Consider the following 14,421-nt stretch of genomic DNA (forward strand, 5'->3'; position numbering starts at 1 on the left):
ATACACTTTCTCATTTGATTCCAAACTACATCTAACATGTAAGCCGTTTCAGCAGCATTCAGTATATATTTTTTTAGCGTTGTTGACAGAGTGACCTATGTCACCATTTTGTAAGCCTCCATGCTATTGTTCTCACTTGAACACGTACAGTAGGCTGTGTAAACACAGGCCAAAACAACACTGACTAACATCACGAAAGGACGACCCCCTCCCTTCCGCAGAGGACTTTACATATATTCACACACACATTCCAGTGTTGTGTGTCTTCCAGTGACCATCTCAGTGTTCTTTAGATAGAGGCCAAATATTAGTTAATATACTGTGTAATGTAATGCAGATTCTTTAGCATAGTGTTTTATGTATATAGGGTCACTCACTGCTTGCCTTATTGGGTCATATACAGGATCTATGACACACACAAAAAGAGTTAACTTTTTTTTCTGAATTATTGAAGATAATTTGTGCCATTTATGAAGTTGTTGAAACATTCCTGTTTGTTCACATTTTTATGTACAATGCCTAGAAAAGACAGAGGATTTCTGTCAGCGGGGCTGAGGTAACAGTGGTTTTGTCAAAACAAATTGTTATTATAAGCAGCATTTTACGTCCCTTTGTTCTGCAGTGAAGTATGCCTTTAAAGATAAGCAATAAAACAACACATTTTACTTTTGTTTTTTTGGCATCTGTCATGGACTAATGACCCCATTCTCTTGTGCGGGAAACGAGCAGGGCCGGGTGTTATTTAGTTTGTGCTGGTGGGTTACTGACCCACGCAAAACAAACTTGTGTTAAGTCACCTAATGGCACATGTCAGTTTTCTTTGAAGCCTGAAAGCTATCCAGTTCAAATGCAGATATTTATAATTTTGCTAATCCACCACGCCCATGAATGTTAGTACTTAGTTTTTTAAGTAGAATTTAACTGGCAGTTAGGAAACAGGTGAATTCAAGTGTGAACCGAGGACAATGCTCAAAAAGGAGAAGTAGCCATTCAGGTGTAACTAAGGTCTTAACAAATCACCTTCTTCTTTTTGGCATACAAACACATTCAATGATGAATAGTTTCATTTGGAAGATAAGTTCTTTGTTGAATGTAGTTCAATCTACCGAGGCAGTTTGAATTGCTTAGGCAAGGCGTTCAGTTTATTGCTGAGAAAGGCAGCTGCTTTGAATGACACCATTAGAATTGCGCAGCATTACTGTCCTGAGAAAGTGCTTGGTGAAAACCACATCTGAATGTCTCTCTCTGACACTCTCCTAATGCTAAGGAAGGAAGTGGTGTTGTCTAGAACAAACCTGGACTGATTGCACCCTTCCTCCTCCGCTTTTTTTTGTCTTAGGAAGCCTCTCATTTAGTGAGAAATTCAAAAAGCTCACAGGAGCTTGCTTGCTCCACAATGACATTGTAAAAAAACACCTAAGAGAAAAGATCTCTTCAACTGTGTGGAGGCAGTCTTGTGTAAATGTTTCCTCTTTTCCTTTCCTCTCACATGGATATGGAAATTTTGACTGCGGTAGCTGTGTGTGTGTGGTGTGTGTTTGTGTGTGGTGTGTGTGTGTGGGAGAGAGAGAGAGAGAGAGAGAGAGAGAGAGCAAACAAGTGTTGTTTATTTATGCTATTCAGGCGATATTGAGATTTGCAATGCAGAGTACAGTGGAGAATGTATCTTGACACGTCTCACACATATCTGTTTCTGATGTTGGCCTTATGTTCAGCCATGATGGGAGGATTGAACGCTAGGGGCACAGATGGCAGCAACTGTCTCATAAACTTGGAGCTCTTGAATATTTCAGTACACAAGGTTGAAGAGACAAAGTGCGCTCTGCTTGGGTTCAGAGATGCCAGCTGCTGTGTGAGTGGAGAACACACAACATTTACATTACACTTAAGTATAGCTCTGCTTTAACAAAACAGTCTGCACTTCATTCAGAGGAAATATCCATCCTAAAACTGAAATAACACCTGACGGGCATTGCAAGAGTGAAAGGCAGTGACTTAAATTTTGGTTGAAAATTAGATTTTGTAATTTTTGTATGCCGTTTGGTCAGGGAAAGATAAGAGGATCAAGAATATCCTCTTATAATATCATCAAATCATCACAATTTCAGGAGTCTTTTACAAGCTATTTGGCTGAGCAGTAAAAAAGAAACCTCTGAGGCATTTTTGACAGCTTATGTGTTTTGAATTGTACTTCTGGAGACCAAAGACTCTCTCTAACATAGGCTAAATATGATAACATAGGCTACATATGATTATATGTAATAGGACAATAGACAATCAACCTACTGTATTAAATCATATAAGTGACACACTGCTAAAAATAGTTGACCAAACTGAATATGAATACTAAATGTGTTTAGCAACGCTTTTTTCTTATGTGATTCACTACAAAACTAACATAGCTAACTGTCGCCCAGTAAAGGTTTTCACTTAAGACAAGAGACATTCGTTAATAAAAATAACACACAAAAAAAGTCCTTGTTTTGTCACATATTATTCATAAAATGTGAGTAATTAAAATGACTTCAGTTTATACATTAAGTTCCTTTGGTGAACTTTGACACTAAATTTGCTTCGTTTTTTTTTTTTTCTAAATTTGCTTCGTTGACAAATAGCAAGACGTATTGACAGCGTCATGAACTTTGAGATATATACACAAAATGGGAAACTATCTTCAATTACCTGTGTGTAACTTTGCGTCCACTTTAATTTAGCCCTTCACTCTTTTTTAAACAGAAACTGCTACACAAATGTACTATTTTGCCGCCAATAATGACACAGGAGTCGAAGGTAAGATTGCATTATGTATACTGTTAACGCTACATATATAGCTAGCTAGCTATCTAACGCTAGCTAGCTAGATTACATAGCTATTATATCATTGTTCCGTTAGCGCCTAAAATAGCGAGCTTTTTATTAGCTAACGTTAGCTCTTTATTGAAGGAAATTATGCTATGTTACAGTCTTGAGAGCATATTGCCACGGGGAGTAAAGGCCCTGTACATATAAACTGGAGAAAGCTATCGTGACTGTTAAACTAGAACGAAGCATTTTAGCATGTTCTCAGCTCGCCAGCGCGTTAGCGGTTAGCTCAGGAGCCACATAGATGCAAATTAAGGACAGCTACTTGCCGTGAGTAAAATTAGCTAGTTCCCATGTCTCCATGCTTTTAGAAGATGGATTAATGTTTTTGTGCCACAGGTGTGGGCCTTAGCATATTGAACCTTATATTTTTAAGAGAGAGAGATGTGACATGTTTTTTTTTTTAACCTTCATTGTGGCTAGGCTATTCAGTTTGTACTGAATGTCCACAGTGTGTTTGTCATCCATTTATCCTCAGTTTGATAGTTTTGTGATATATCATGTGCTTTGCCAGAATAAATAACAAGATGGACGCATCAGTGGGCTTTTTTAACATCAGTAATGGACCGGTTCCCAAGCGAATAACTCATGCTAGAAGGTGGTAAGTTTAAAAAAAACTCATAATCCTTGTGTTTTCCTTAAGTCAAATTTGACACATTTTCATTTTTTTTTTTTTTTATCAGATTTTTAACTTTCAACCCAACTGCCCACAAATGTGAAAAAAGTGTGTACTGTATGTGTTTTCATTGTAGGGAACCATTACAATGTTCTTCACAGGTAAAATAGATAATTGCTTTCATAGGCTGTTTTATTAAATTTACAGCATTTAAAATAAATTTCAATGGATTCAAAACAGCATCCTGATTAAACTTTGACATAAACCATTCTGTGATCCCCTAAAAATCCTCTGAACTCAACTATTAGAGAAAATAGACAGACTGCTTAACGTTATGCAAACCTTTTAACATTAAAGTTACTCATTCAAAGTGGCCTTATGGTGAATAACTTGTGGTAAAGAACATTATGCCATACTTATGTTATTGTTCAAAAGAATTACTCATGTCATATTCCAGCAACAGAATAGATGAGAGAAACGTATAAAATTACATGCCTTTAACTTGGATTAGTCAGATGCGGGCTTTCCACACAAAAAACCTAGAAAAGTATGTCATTAATATGACAGAAAACTGAGATTTTAACTGTGTCAGGCTCTGACATAAATTTCGTATTGCCTGTCGGGCTCGGGCCGGGTTTTCTCATGGCAAAATCTGACAAAATCGGACGCTGGACAGTTTTGGACAGAAAAATTCATCCCGATCCGGAGCAAGCACCCCAGGGGATCATCATACATATGTCTATTTATCACAGTGGATGACCATCAGCCACTTTTCGATCCCTGCTTCACAACTTTCTTTGAAGACCTTAACAATAGTGTGCGCCTAAACCAATATATATACACTTTAAGCGTGATTTATAGTCCCTCGGAGGCTCCACGCAGAGCTTTCGCTGTGGCCGGAAGTTTAGTGTGTTGGTCTGTGTGTGTGGTAGAGTGAATGAAGGCAGAGTTCTAGTGGCATGGTGAAAGAAACAAAGTGTCTCTTCTGTGCTTTCTGACCACTGTGGGAAATCTGTAGCAGGAAAAGTTAACCCTGTCCTTGATTTCATGTTTTTTATGTTTGATATCCAACCTTGGTCAGAAAGCACGGGGGGGGCACTTTGTTTCTCTGACTATGACTCGGAGTCGTTACTCGCTCTGAAGCTAATTGCCGTCACTCTCTCATTCGCTCTACCACCCACTCCCAACACACACACACGCCAGCCCTGTAATGCTCTTAAAATGGATTGACGCAAAAAACTACTTAGAAGTATAATTTTCAGGCCACTCACAATAAAGGTCAAAAGTTTGCACACACCTTCTTATTCAATGCGTTTCCTTTATTTTCATGACTATTTCAATTTTAGATTCTCATTGAAGGCATCAAAACTATGAATGAACAGCAACAGTCCCAACAGTCTTAAAGGAGTTCCCAGAGATGCCTAGCATTTGTTGGCCCTTTTGCCTTCACTCTGCAGTCCAGGTCTCCCCAAACCATCTTGATTGGGTTCAGGTCCGGTGACTGTTGAGGTGCAGCACTCCATCACTCTCTTTCTTGGTCAAATAGCCATGGTTATAATAGCTGGTTTCGATCTTGTGGCAAAAATGCATAAATAACTCTCAATTCCGCCGTGCAATGTATTGAGTTACCAAAGTTGTATAAGATAGCGCTTCCAGTCATGTATGGATCAACTACATCAGCAACCAGGAAACATTTTATTTTGGCTGAACTAAAACAACTGGTTACCCGGGTTTAGTTCAGAAAATACCCAATTATAGTTTCCAGTGGTGAACTCTACAACTGACCAACACAAAGTTCATAATGAATAGGTGCTTTATTTCTCTTAGTTATGAAGAAAAAAAGTGTGTGAATTATATTTAGTGTTGTAATTTGGTATCTATTTGGTGTCCTTCCTCTACTAAATGCAAGTGGAGATTAATATTTGGCGTCGGAAAATTAGTGAAAATAATAGAATGACAATTGGCCAGGCAGAGCTGTTTCAATCAGACACAGTACAATTCCTCATAATGCACAAAAAATACATCATTGTCTTTGCTTTCAAATAGATATTATATTCCAAATAGATCTCTATACATGTAATTCCACATCAATATTTCTTTCTTCTATATGACTCTGGGGGATCATAGTACCCTCGGTATACCCATATCTTTCTGTCCTTCTGTTTGTTGAAAGTTATTGGATAGGGACAGATCATTTACATACAAATTATTGTGGGGTTATATTTTCCCCTTGTCTCCATTTAGAATTGCTAAATAAATAAATTCATTCAACTGAAAAAAGGGCATTTTACAATTTAACTTACTTTTACTTTGTAATAAATATTGTCCTGGCACATTCCTTTTTTATTGTGAAATATTGTTTACATTTTTTATATTCAGAAATCATAACATTTACGAACAGTTACAGACAACACACTGGGACATAGGAACGCATCCCAGTCCCACAAAAACACAGAGAGGACAAACGGGAGGGAGGGAGACAAAACAACATGCAGAAACAGACACAAGACAAGGAACCAGTCACATACGCAACAAAAGAAAAGGCTGCAGCACAAACTCACAACATGGACTTTAAAGACTCAGCGATGCCGTGCCATGTGTCCAAAGTCCTCCCAGGGGCTCCACCTATGCGAGAAAAAAGAAAGGATCCATGTACGAATGGACAAGTCATGAGTTGGCGTCCAACGGGTTGCAATTATTCTCTTAGCTGATGTAAGTCTAGCAAACACAACATGTTTTTGAGCTTTAGAAAGCTGAAAGGCTGACAGGTCATTCAGAATGATTAATAAAGCCAGACATTTTGGATACAATATTGTTCCAGAACTGGAGAGCACTTCCAGAACATGTGACGATATGTGCCTTGAGCTTTAACTAAGCAGAATGTGCATAAAGGGCTGTTAATTATTTCTAATTGGTACATTTTCACAGGGGTGAGTGTAGGTCCTATGAATGAAAGTGTAGTGAATCTGCTGGTGAGAGATAATGGGGCCAAAGTGTAGCTGATACTGTCAGAAACATTGGCAAAAAGAATGTCATTGAGTGACCAAGGCTTTGTCATAGCAATTTTTAAGGTACACCAGCAAACAGATGTATCTGGATTAAACTAGGTGAGGAGGGGTCTTAAGACCTCCTCTGTAGAGTGGACATGTTAAGTCGCGGCCACTTGCCTTTCCAGATAAATTTAGACACATCTAATTGTAATTTACACAAGTAGCCAGCAGTAGCCACCATTGAGATACGGGCTTGAATTGATGGGGAGACTTATCCATTTTTGCATATCTTTCAAGACGTTGGTCAGAGCAACAGAATAGTTATGTTTAATAATCTGGTTTAAGCAGGGGAAGACCTCAATGCCCAAATATTTAAACTGCTTGACGTATTGAAGCCTGATAAGCTTCCATTCTTCTCACATAAAGACAAAAGGTGAGGGAGAGACCGAGAGGGGTTCTCTAAAAAACGAAAACATTGTCCGCAAATAATAAGAGATGATGCTATGTGTTACAAATGCATATTGCTGACACCATAATCGATTGGCAAATGTCTTGAGCCAGTGGCTCCATAGAAATGACAAATTGAACAGGACTCAAGGGGTAACCTAGGCAGGAGGATCTCAAAACTGGAAATAAAGAGTCGGTGGTGCGTCCTGTGAAGACTCAGATTAGAATACAAAGATTTATTTATCATACCAATGAAAGTTTTACCAAAACTGTCACATTCAATATGACAGCTTGTAAAATAACTGGCAAAGGATACTACTCAAGTTAAAAGTAGTTGAGTGGAAACATAAAAATATACTTAACTCAGATGAATTGCTGTGCAGTTAAATATATGTAATAGTCTTTGTTTTGTGTCAATTCTGCATCTGGACGTGAATTTGAAAGGAAGCAATTTCTCCAAAGATTGGGTGCAATTTACAAATGAATTTCCTTCATGCTCGACTGCTTCATAAAGGAATTTGTCCTGACTCAGATTGAACACAGTTGAACAATCCTATCCATATTCCAACTTCTTTACAAGACAATGTTTTTCATTTTCTCAAACAGAAGTCTTAAGATTTCAATGTTCTTATATGCAACAAGTGTTACTGATTGGGCCTTTTTTCTGCCGCCAACCTCTTGTTAGGTTACTGACTGGAACAAAATGACACTGGAAAGAGCATGTGCTCTTTCAAGGATAAAGAAGACCCTATCGAGGTGACAAAGCTTTAGGCTGTCGTGTCAAATCTCACAACTGCACAAAATACGATGATCCATATTGCTTTCACATTAAGTTTTTCAACTGCATTCAGATCGAGATAATTGCTGAATAGTCATGGAAACGGATCAGTATATCAAAATCAATTATGGCAAATGCATTTCCACCTTCCACCCAGTAGATCTAAACGATCTAAAAAATCTGCTTTTACATTCTCTTTTCTTTGCAGCACTTACTTTCATTGTTAATTAATTAGATTATTTTCTTGATTGATGGATTAATGTTTTGGGTCTAAAATAGGTTATATACCACTGAAAAAATACCATCAAAAGTTCAGAAAGCCCATGGTATTATCTTTAAAATTGTTTGTTTTGTCCGAGCAGCTGGAACCTAAGAATGTTTAGCAGTTTTATAATTTTTAGGACTTAAACAATAAATCAACTACCTACATTTTTGCCCATACATTTTCAATTCACTAATCATTTTGGCTCTATTGAAGATGTTGTTTTATTGTTTTTACGTTTTATAATTATTTAATTTTAAGCAGGTGTACATATATTGACCCTCAAAGTCCATATCCCATAAGAAACATTGTGTTATATTTAGATTAATATGACATTCTTATTGTTGGATTTTACTGTACTCATTCTCTTCAAGACAGTATCAGTGATCATACTTGAAAGGATACATATGACCTCATACACCTGTCTTTTATACTTACTAAATTACTACATGTTATGTTGTTAAAAACTGCATTGATAAATTCTGGCATGATGTGTTCTAACCTTTGGTGTGATTGATTTATGCAAAGCTAAAGGTGAAGCCATTAGTTTCTGGTATAAGATCCCTCTGTGAGGCCGATTCTGAGTTTAAAAAATTTCAAGGAGCTCTAATAATTTAATTTAGAGTGCCCTTTCATAGGTTAGGTCACCTGCAGTGCGCCCCTCAAATTGAATAAAGAACAGTAATAGAAAACAGGATGTCAGGTGGGCTCCCTGCTTATAAAATCATTAACAACAGTGTGTCTTTTCTCATAAAGGAGCCCATTTATTCTGAGGAGGAAATGTTATGAAAGTGTAGGGAGCAACTCAATTTATTTTTCATTAGAAATTAACTCAGGAGAATCACTGAGAGGGTTAATAGTTGTACGTGTACATCAGCAGTGAGAACTAATAGGTTGGCGAAAAGCCTGTTCAGAAGGCTGCCATGCATTTTTTTTTAAATAATGCATTCACTCAATGTGCCCTGTAAGAAAGGTGTTGTCACCATTTGTTGTATTAATAATGCTGTATTAATTAGAGCATATAAAATACTTAATGTGTTTACTTTTTACATAGCAATATAATTGTATTCCGGTTCTATAGGTATTGCAACATAACTGAGTTTTTCTTGTAAAATCTGTCCATTTATTCATCTTCATATATAAAGAGGGAGAATAAATGACAGACACAGACTGCACCCCCTACACTGGTCCCATGCTGATAGCTTTGTTTGGGTCATATCAGAATAATGCAGCAGCTAGTCCTAATCCTCTACTTCCTCAGCAGACTTCCACAGAGCTCCTGGTGTTCCCAGCATGACTCAGGCCATGTACCGCAGGAGGTAGAAAACCCTGCCTAATCACCTTAGTGCTTTTACAAATATCTATATTTCCTCACTGAGGAGATCTGAAGATTACTGCTGCAGCCCATGTGTCTGTGAACAATTAGTTATTATTGTACCCACATGGTGGTTTTTCATAGGCCCAGCAATCTATTTTATGGTTCATGCGGCTTTTCTGCCACATATCTTGAGAATGTAGTAGTGCATGTGTTGCAGCAGCAGCTGTAAGTTAAATACTTTTTAAATTAAATATTAAAACAGAATGCTTTGGAATTTTTTATTGTCAATAAAGCTGGTTAGGGAATAGTATAACAAAGTTATCCCTTTTTACAAACCTGTTGTGAGCTTTCAAACTATTTTGGACCCTCATGCAAGACATTTGAAAGTAGACCACCTATTGTCTGGCGAAGCTGCATTATTTCTGCCACTCGGGCTCAACAGGATTGGTTGCCCGGTCGCCCTTGGCAACCAGATTGACAAATTGAATCATTCCGTGGCCTCTGGTTGCCACCGTTGGCAACCACCTGTTCAATATTTGTGTTTTTTTTAAATATAAAAACACAACACAATACTCCAGCTGTTGTGCAACCGCTTTCCACATGCACGTTTTCCATAAAAACATACAGGCAATGCAATTTTCTGTTCACGTTAATGGTGCATGTTAAAATCCGGAGCTAATATGGCACCAGTGCCCGGTATCTACCGGACGGAATAGCAACATGGATTTTTATTGCCTCATTACGGTGATATTTAAATGTCTGCGCTGCTCTCTGATGTTCTGAAAAAGACGTTAGAGGCAACAGAAAGCCCAACAGAAAGCCCATTTTGTCGATATTAGAGAGTTTAACAAATTTGATAATGATAAATGTTATTTATGAATAAACATTTTAGATAAGGATTCCCTAAATTTGTATGTGACATTTTACATTTGAAAAATAAACTTGTCACTGCTCTCTGGTGGACGAACTGTAATGGAGACACAATTTCTAAAGTAGCTCAAATATAATTTTTAGCATTTCTGTTCTGCAGTTTCCTGTTATTAATTTACCAGCTAACTCTGCAATTAGCTCATATACTTTACATATATATTTATTTAATTATATATTAACAATATCATTGCGCTTTTAAACATATTGCAGTTTTCTGCGACATACTGCAATTTATTACCTTTTTCCGATTTCAAATTATGTCCCTAAAAGAAAGCTTTGTCTCAGTTTAATTTAAAAAGCACAGAATAACATTTCTCTCTCATTTCAATTTTAATGCTGCAAAACGGCAAACAAACGACAAAATTGCAGACAAACTGACCAACACATATAGTAATAATTGATACTTGGCGTCTGTGTATCAATACAGTATTGCCACAGAAAATTTTACTATAGATTTTTTTCGAAAGAATAGTTGTCAAAATATCCCCCCCACCACCCGCCCATACATAATGCCTGGCTTTATATCCCCTGCTTTTACATGTCTTTTTTTGAAATAAAGAAGGAGACAGCAAATTAACAGATATTTTACACATTGTCATCAGCATACATCATCTACAGTTGAATGTAATGTAATGTAAGATATGATTATAATAAGATTGAACACTGAGTATAGACATATTGGTTATTCATGCAGATTGTGTATAGTATTCCATATAGTGCATTTCTGGCGTGTTTAATTAGGAGCTGGTCATTTGAAGGGTTTCTTTACCAGAAGAGTATGCTCATGGCATTACAGCCGACTCTGCAGAAGAAGAGGCTCTCTTCCTATTTCCCAGGAAATTCACCCACCACCCACTCTGCTAATAAGTTCCCTTGACTAAACTCAACCTGTTTTCTGCCTCATTCACAGCAATATAGAGAGACCTAAAGATGCATTTGCTCTTGTAGACATTTCACTAGACGTTCAAGCGGTTGTACAAAATATTCTTCAGTACAGTTTTAAAAATTAATTATTTGTACTGTGAAATATAAGAAACCTATGTATGAAGTCCAAAAAGAGTTAAATATGTGTTCACTTTCCTCATCATCTCATAGCGGTACATAAGGATTAAATAAATTGCCTAAGTGAGGGCATGGCTATTACTGGTCATATTTTCACAGACTAAATCTGAAATGGGAATAAAAGGAAATTATAAAAGTTTTTAATATCACCATTATAACATGGTGACCATGTTTGGGGACTTTGGTTTAAGCAGGCATGTTGAAATTTACATGGGCTTTTGTTTCTGTCTGAAAGGAAAGTTGTCTTTGCTTTGACCTTTCAGAGGAGTGCCTTGTATGCTCTCTTGCTACTTTTTTTCTTCCATTTTTCAGCTGTGTCAGGTTGTCTGACTGTCCAGGAACAGTCACCCAATCTGCCCTGCTGACACAGAAGAGAGCTGTTACAGGCTTCTGTGATTTCTTGGGGGGAATCACAATCTGAAGTGTCCACTACGGCCGCTGAAGAGCCGCTGGCAGCTGTCATTAATGTGATTTCTTTTCTGCTGATAGAAAACAAATCCCCCCTTAACCACAGCTTTCATTCAAGTATAATAGTAAGGGTCTTGCTTTCCAAAGATTAGACTGTTCTCCATCTCTCTCGTTGATACTATTTTCAAGAAATAAATACATTTAGAAAAAAAAGAAAAAGAATGCATCAAAATGATGTCTCAACATTAACTTGAAAGTAATCAGTCAATTAATATATTAGTTGATTGACAGAAAAGGTCAACGGAAACAGCTTATATTCAAGCTTTTTAAATATTAGTTGGTTTTATTCTCATGGTATTGTAAACTGAATACTTATGGGTTGGACTGACCCTGGTAAATTTGACATTTGTCCCTCATTTCTGACATTTTGAAGATCAACTGATTAAACAGCAAAATCAATAAAATAATTAGCATATAAATATATAATCAAATACTAATTTGTTCCAATGTAGTCTCATATGTTTTACCTTTCAGTAGCATCGTAAAGCTTTTGTCCATCTTGATCTCTCCCTTTGTTCACGTTTTCCTCCCCAGTACATTTCTGTGAGCGTGATGCTTGTTGACACATATTTGGACAGAGCAGAGGGTCTTCTATCAGCAAAAGGTGTCCAAATTCTTGTGAAGTTATCACTTCCAAAAGATCAAAGACAGTTGGCACATTATTTATGCATTGTTGAAAGATGAGGTATTCAGTTGAAGTCGGGCTGCAAAGCGTACCTACCCCATTATTCTGAAGTAATGACTTCTTCTTGATTGAGTGCTCCAAGGTGCTGCTTTGTATCCTTTTTGCTTTGGTCTGTGTAAAAGGCCACAGTATGAGACATGAGACCCTGAGAAAATATATCCATGAACAGTGTTGTGTGTTGTGTTTCCCAAGAAAATCTACAATTCGTTATTTTCACTGAATAACGTTCAATTTCAAGCATCTTTTCAGACCAAAAACTCTACAATGCTCTATTTTGTGACTATTTTCAACAAAACTAATCTTCAAAGTTATCACCTAATTATTCCTACCAAATTGTTTAGGATGAGCGATGTAGCCAATATGTCAAACTGTGTTGATTTCACAGCCAAAATGAAGGTTGGCACAAATACACATGCCTAACTTCAAGGTTATGTCCTACAGACTGTGATGATTCTAAAAAATAAACCATTGGGTTATGGAGACAACACAGTGGTGAGCCCGAGGCTTCTCTTTTGCTCCCCTTTACTCTACGGCAGGGATCTTCAACAGGGGGTCCCGGACCCCTAAAGTCCATGCAAAGGGGCCTCCAAATTGTAGTTAATTTTAGTTTTTTCAATGAATCCAACATATTATCAGCAAATATTAATCCCCACATGACAGGCTTACCGGCCTATGTAAGGTAGTCACTAAGGTAGCTATCATGTAGACTTTTCACAAGGCCCAATTGTTCCCCAACAATTATTAGGCTATTATAAATGCTTTGTATTCCATGCAAAAAAGGTGTGTATAAAGGCTTTAGGCTGCCCACATGTTATGGTAGGCTCAGTCTAATATGCATTTTCATTTTATACGTTATATGTAGGATGGGGTCCCTGATCCATCTCTTTTTTTGTTTAAAATGTGGAAGACCCCTGCTCTAAGGCAACAACCTTGGTTTTGTACATTTCAACAGTTTTTAATATAAGGTGGGATGTATCTCGTGCCTGCATTTATTGATTATCTTCACTGTTTATGATTTTATTCAGATTTCAATAGAACACTGCTGGAAATAAAATCCTTGCTTACTGTTTTGTTTATCTCAGCAGTTTGAACTAATGATGAACCAGCTTTAAAGGTTTCGTGCCACTTTAAACAAATGTTTCTAATGACCAGTAGAAGCAGATTTAAGCAACTCGTTTACTAAGAACTATTTCCACTTAAAGGTCATCCAGAAAAAGTGGGGAGGAGAATGTAGAACTAGTCACTTTTTGAAGGACTAAGTGTTCTGCTCTGAAATAGACCGTTGGGAGACTCAAATGACTCAAAAGGCTATATCAGCGAGCACTTGTGGTTGACGTTATTTATTTATTAATTTGAGTCCTGTCTACTGACACATCTGAGTGGTCTAATTGCTGCGAATTGACACCGGTTACTGTCCATAATGGGATCTTGGGAGTCTTTCCTAACCGCGGTTCATTCAGCTGCCCCTCGCTGAAGCTTAACTGCCCTTAAAATGTCTGATTGCAACACGGGAGCTGTGGGGCGAGACAGGATTATCAGTCTTTGTTGTGTGACTGTGTCTATTATCCTGACCTCTATTCACAGTGGGCCCTAAGGAGTGTCGCTTCCAGCCACACAGCAAACTACCCCATCCCCGACAAACAACAAGTGAACCAGAGATCTCCCCCTGTCCCAATGCACTAGACACTTACAGCTCCAACACTGGACAAAGCACTCCACTGCAGGTAAGGCTATCAAATCCCTATTGATTTATTAAAGATAAATTGGAGGCACTTCCTTTCAATGTTATTGCAGCAGATGTGATTGATTGTTTGTGTTGACTGGTGATATTGTCCCCAAGCTGGGGGACCACTGTTAGTTTAGGTAGTTCATTACTAGTGAAGAGCTGCTGAAATAGTCTTTAATAGGGAGATAAAATGCAGCCAGTATGGTGGGCTGCTCCAACTGTTCTTTGTTGTTAAGCCTGACAGTTGTGAACTGTATAAGCTCTGTAGCTTGTGTGC

At 37.6% G+C, this 14,421-nt stretch overlaps 1 long non-coding RNA gene across 1 annotated transcript; it reads left to right on the forward strand.

Annotated features, from left to right (window-relative positions):
* Positions 1-2,651: 2,651 nt before the first annotated feature.
* On the forward strand, positions 2,652-14,142 carry LOC117950690. The gene is made up of 3 exons (XR_004657963.1): positions 2,652-2,790; positions 3,377-3,463; positions 14,003-14,142. It is a non-coding gene; the product is annotated as an uncharacterized LOC117950690 (long non-coding RNA).
* Positions 14,143-14,421: the final 279 nt, after the last annotated feature.

The sequence above is a fragment of the Etheostoma cragini genome, chromosome 9, assembly GCF_013103735.1.
Source record: "Etheostoma cragini isolate CJK2018 chromosome 9, CSU_Ecrag_1.0, whole genome shotgun sequence".
Lineage (NCBI taxonomy): Eukaryota > Metazoa > Chordata > Actinopteri > Perciformes > Percidae > Etheostoma > Etheostoma cragini.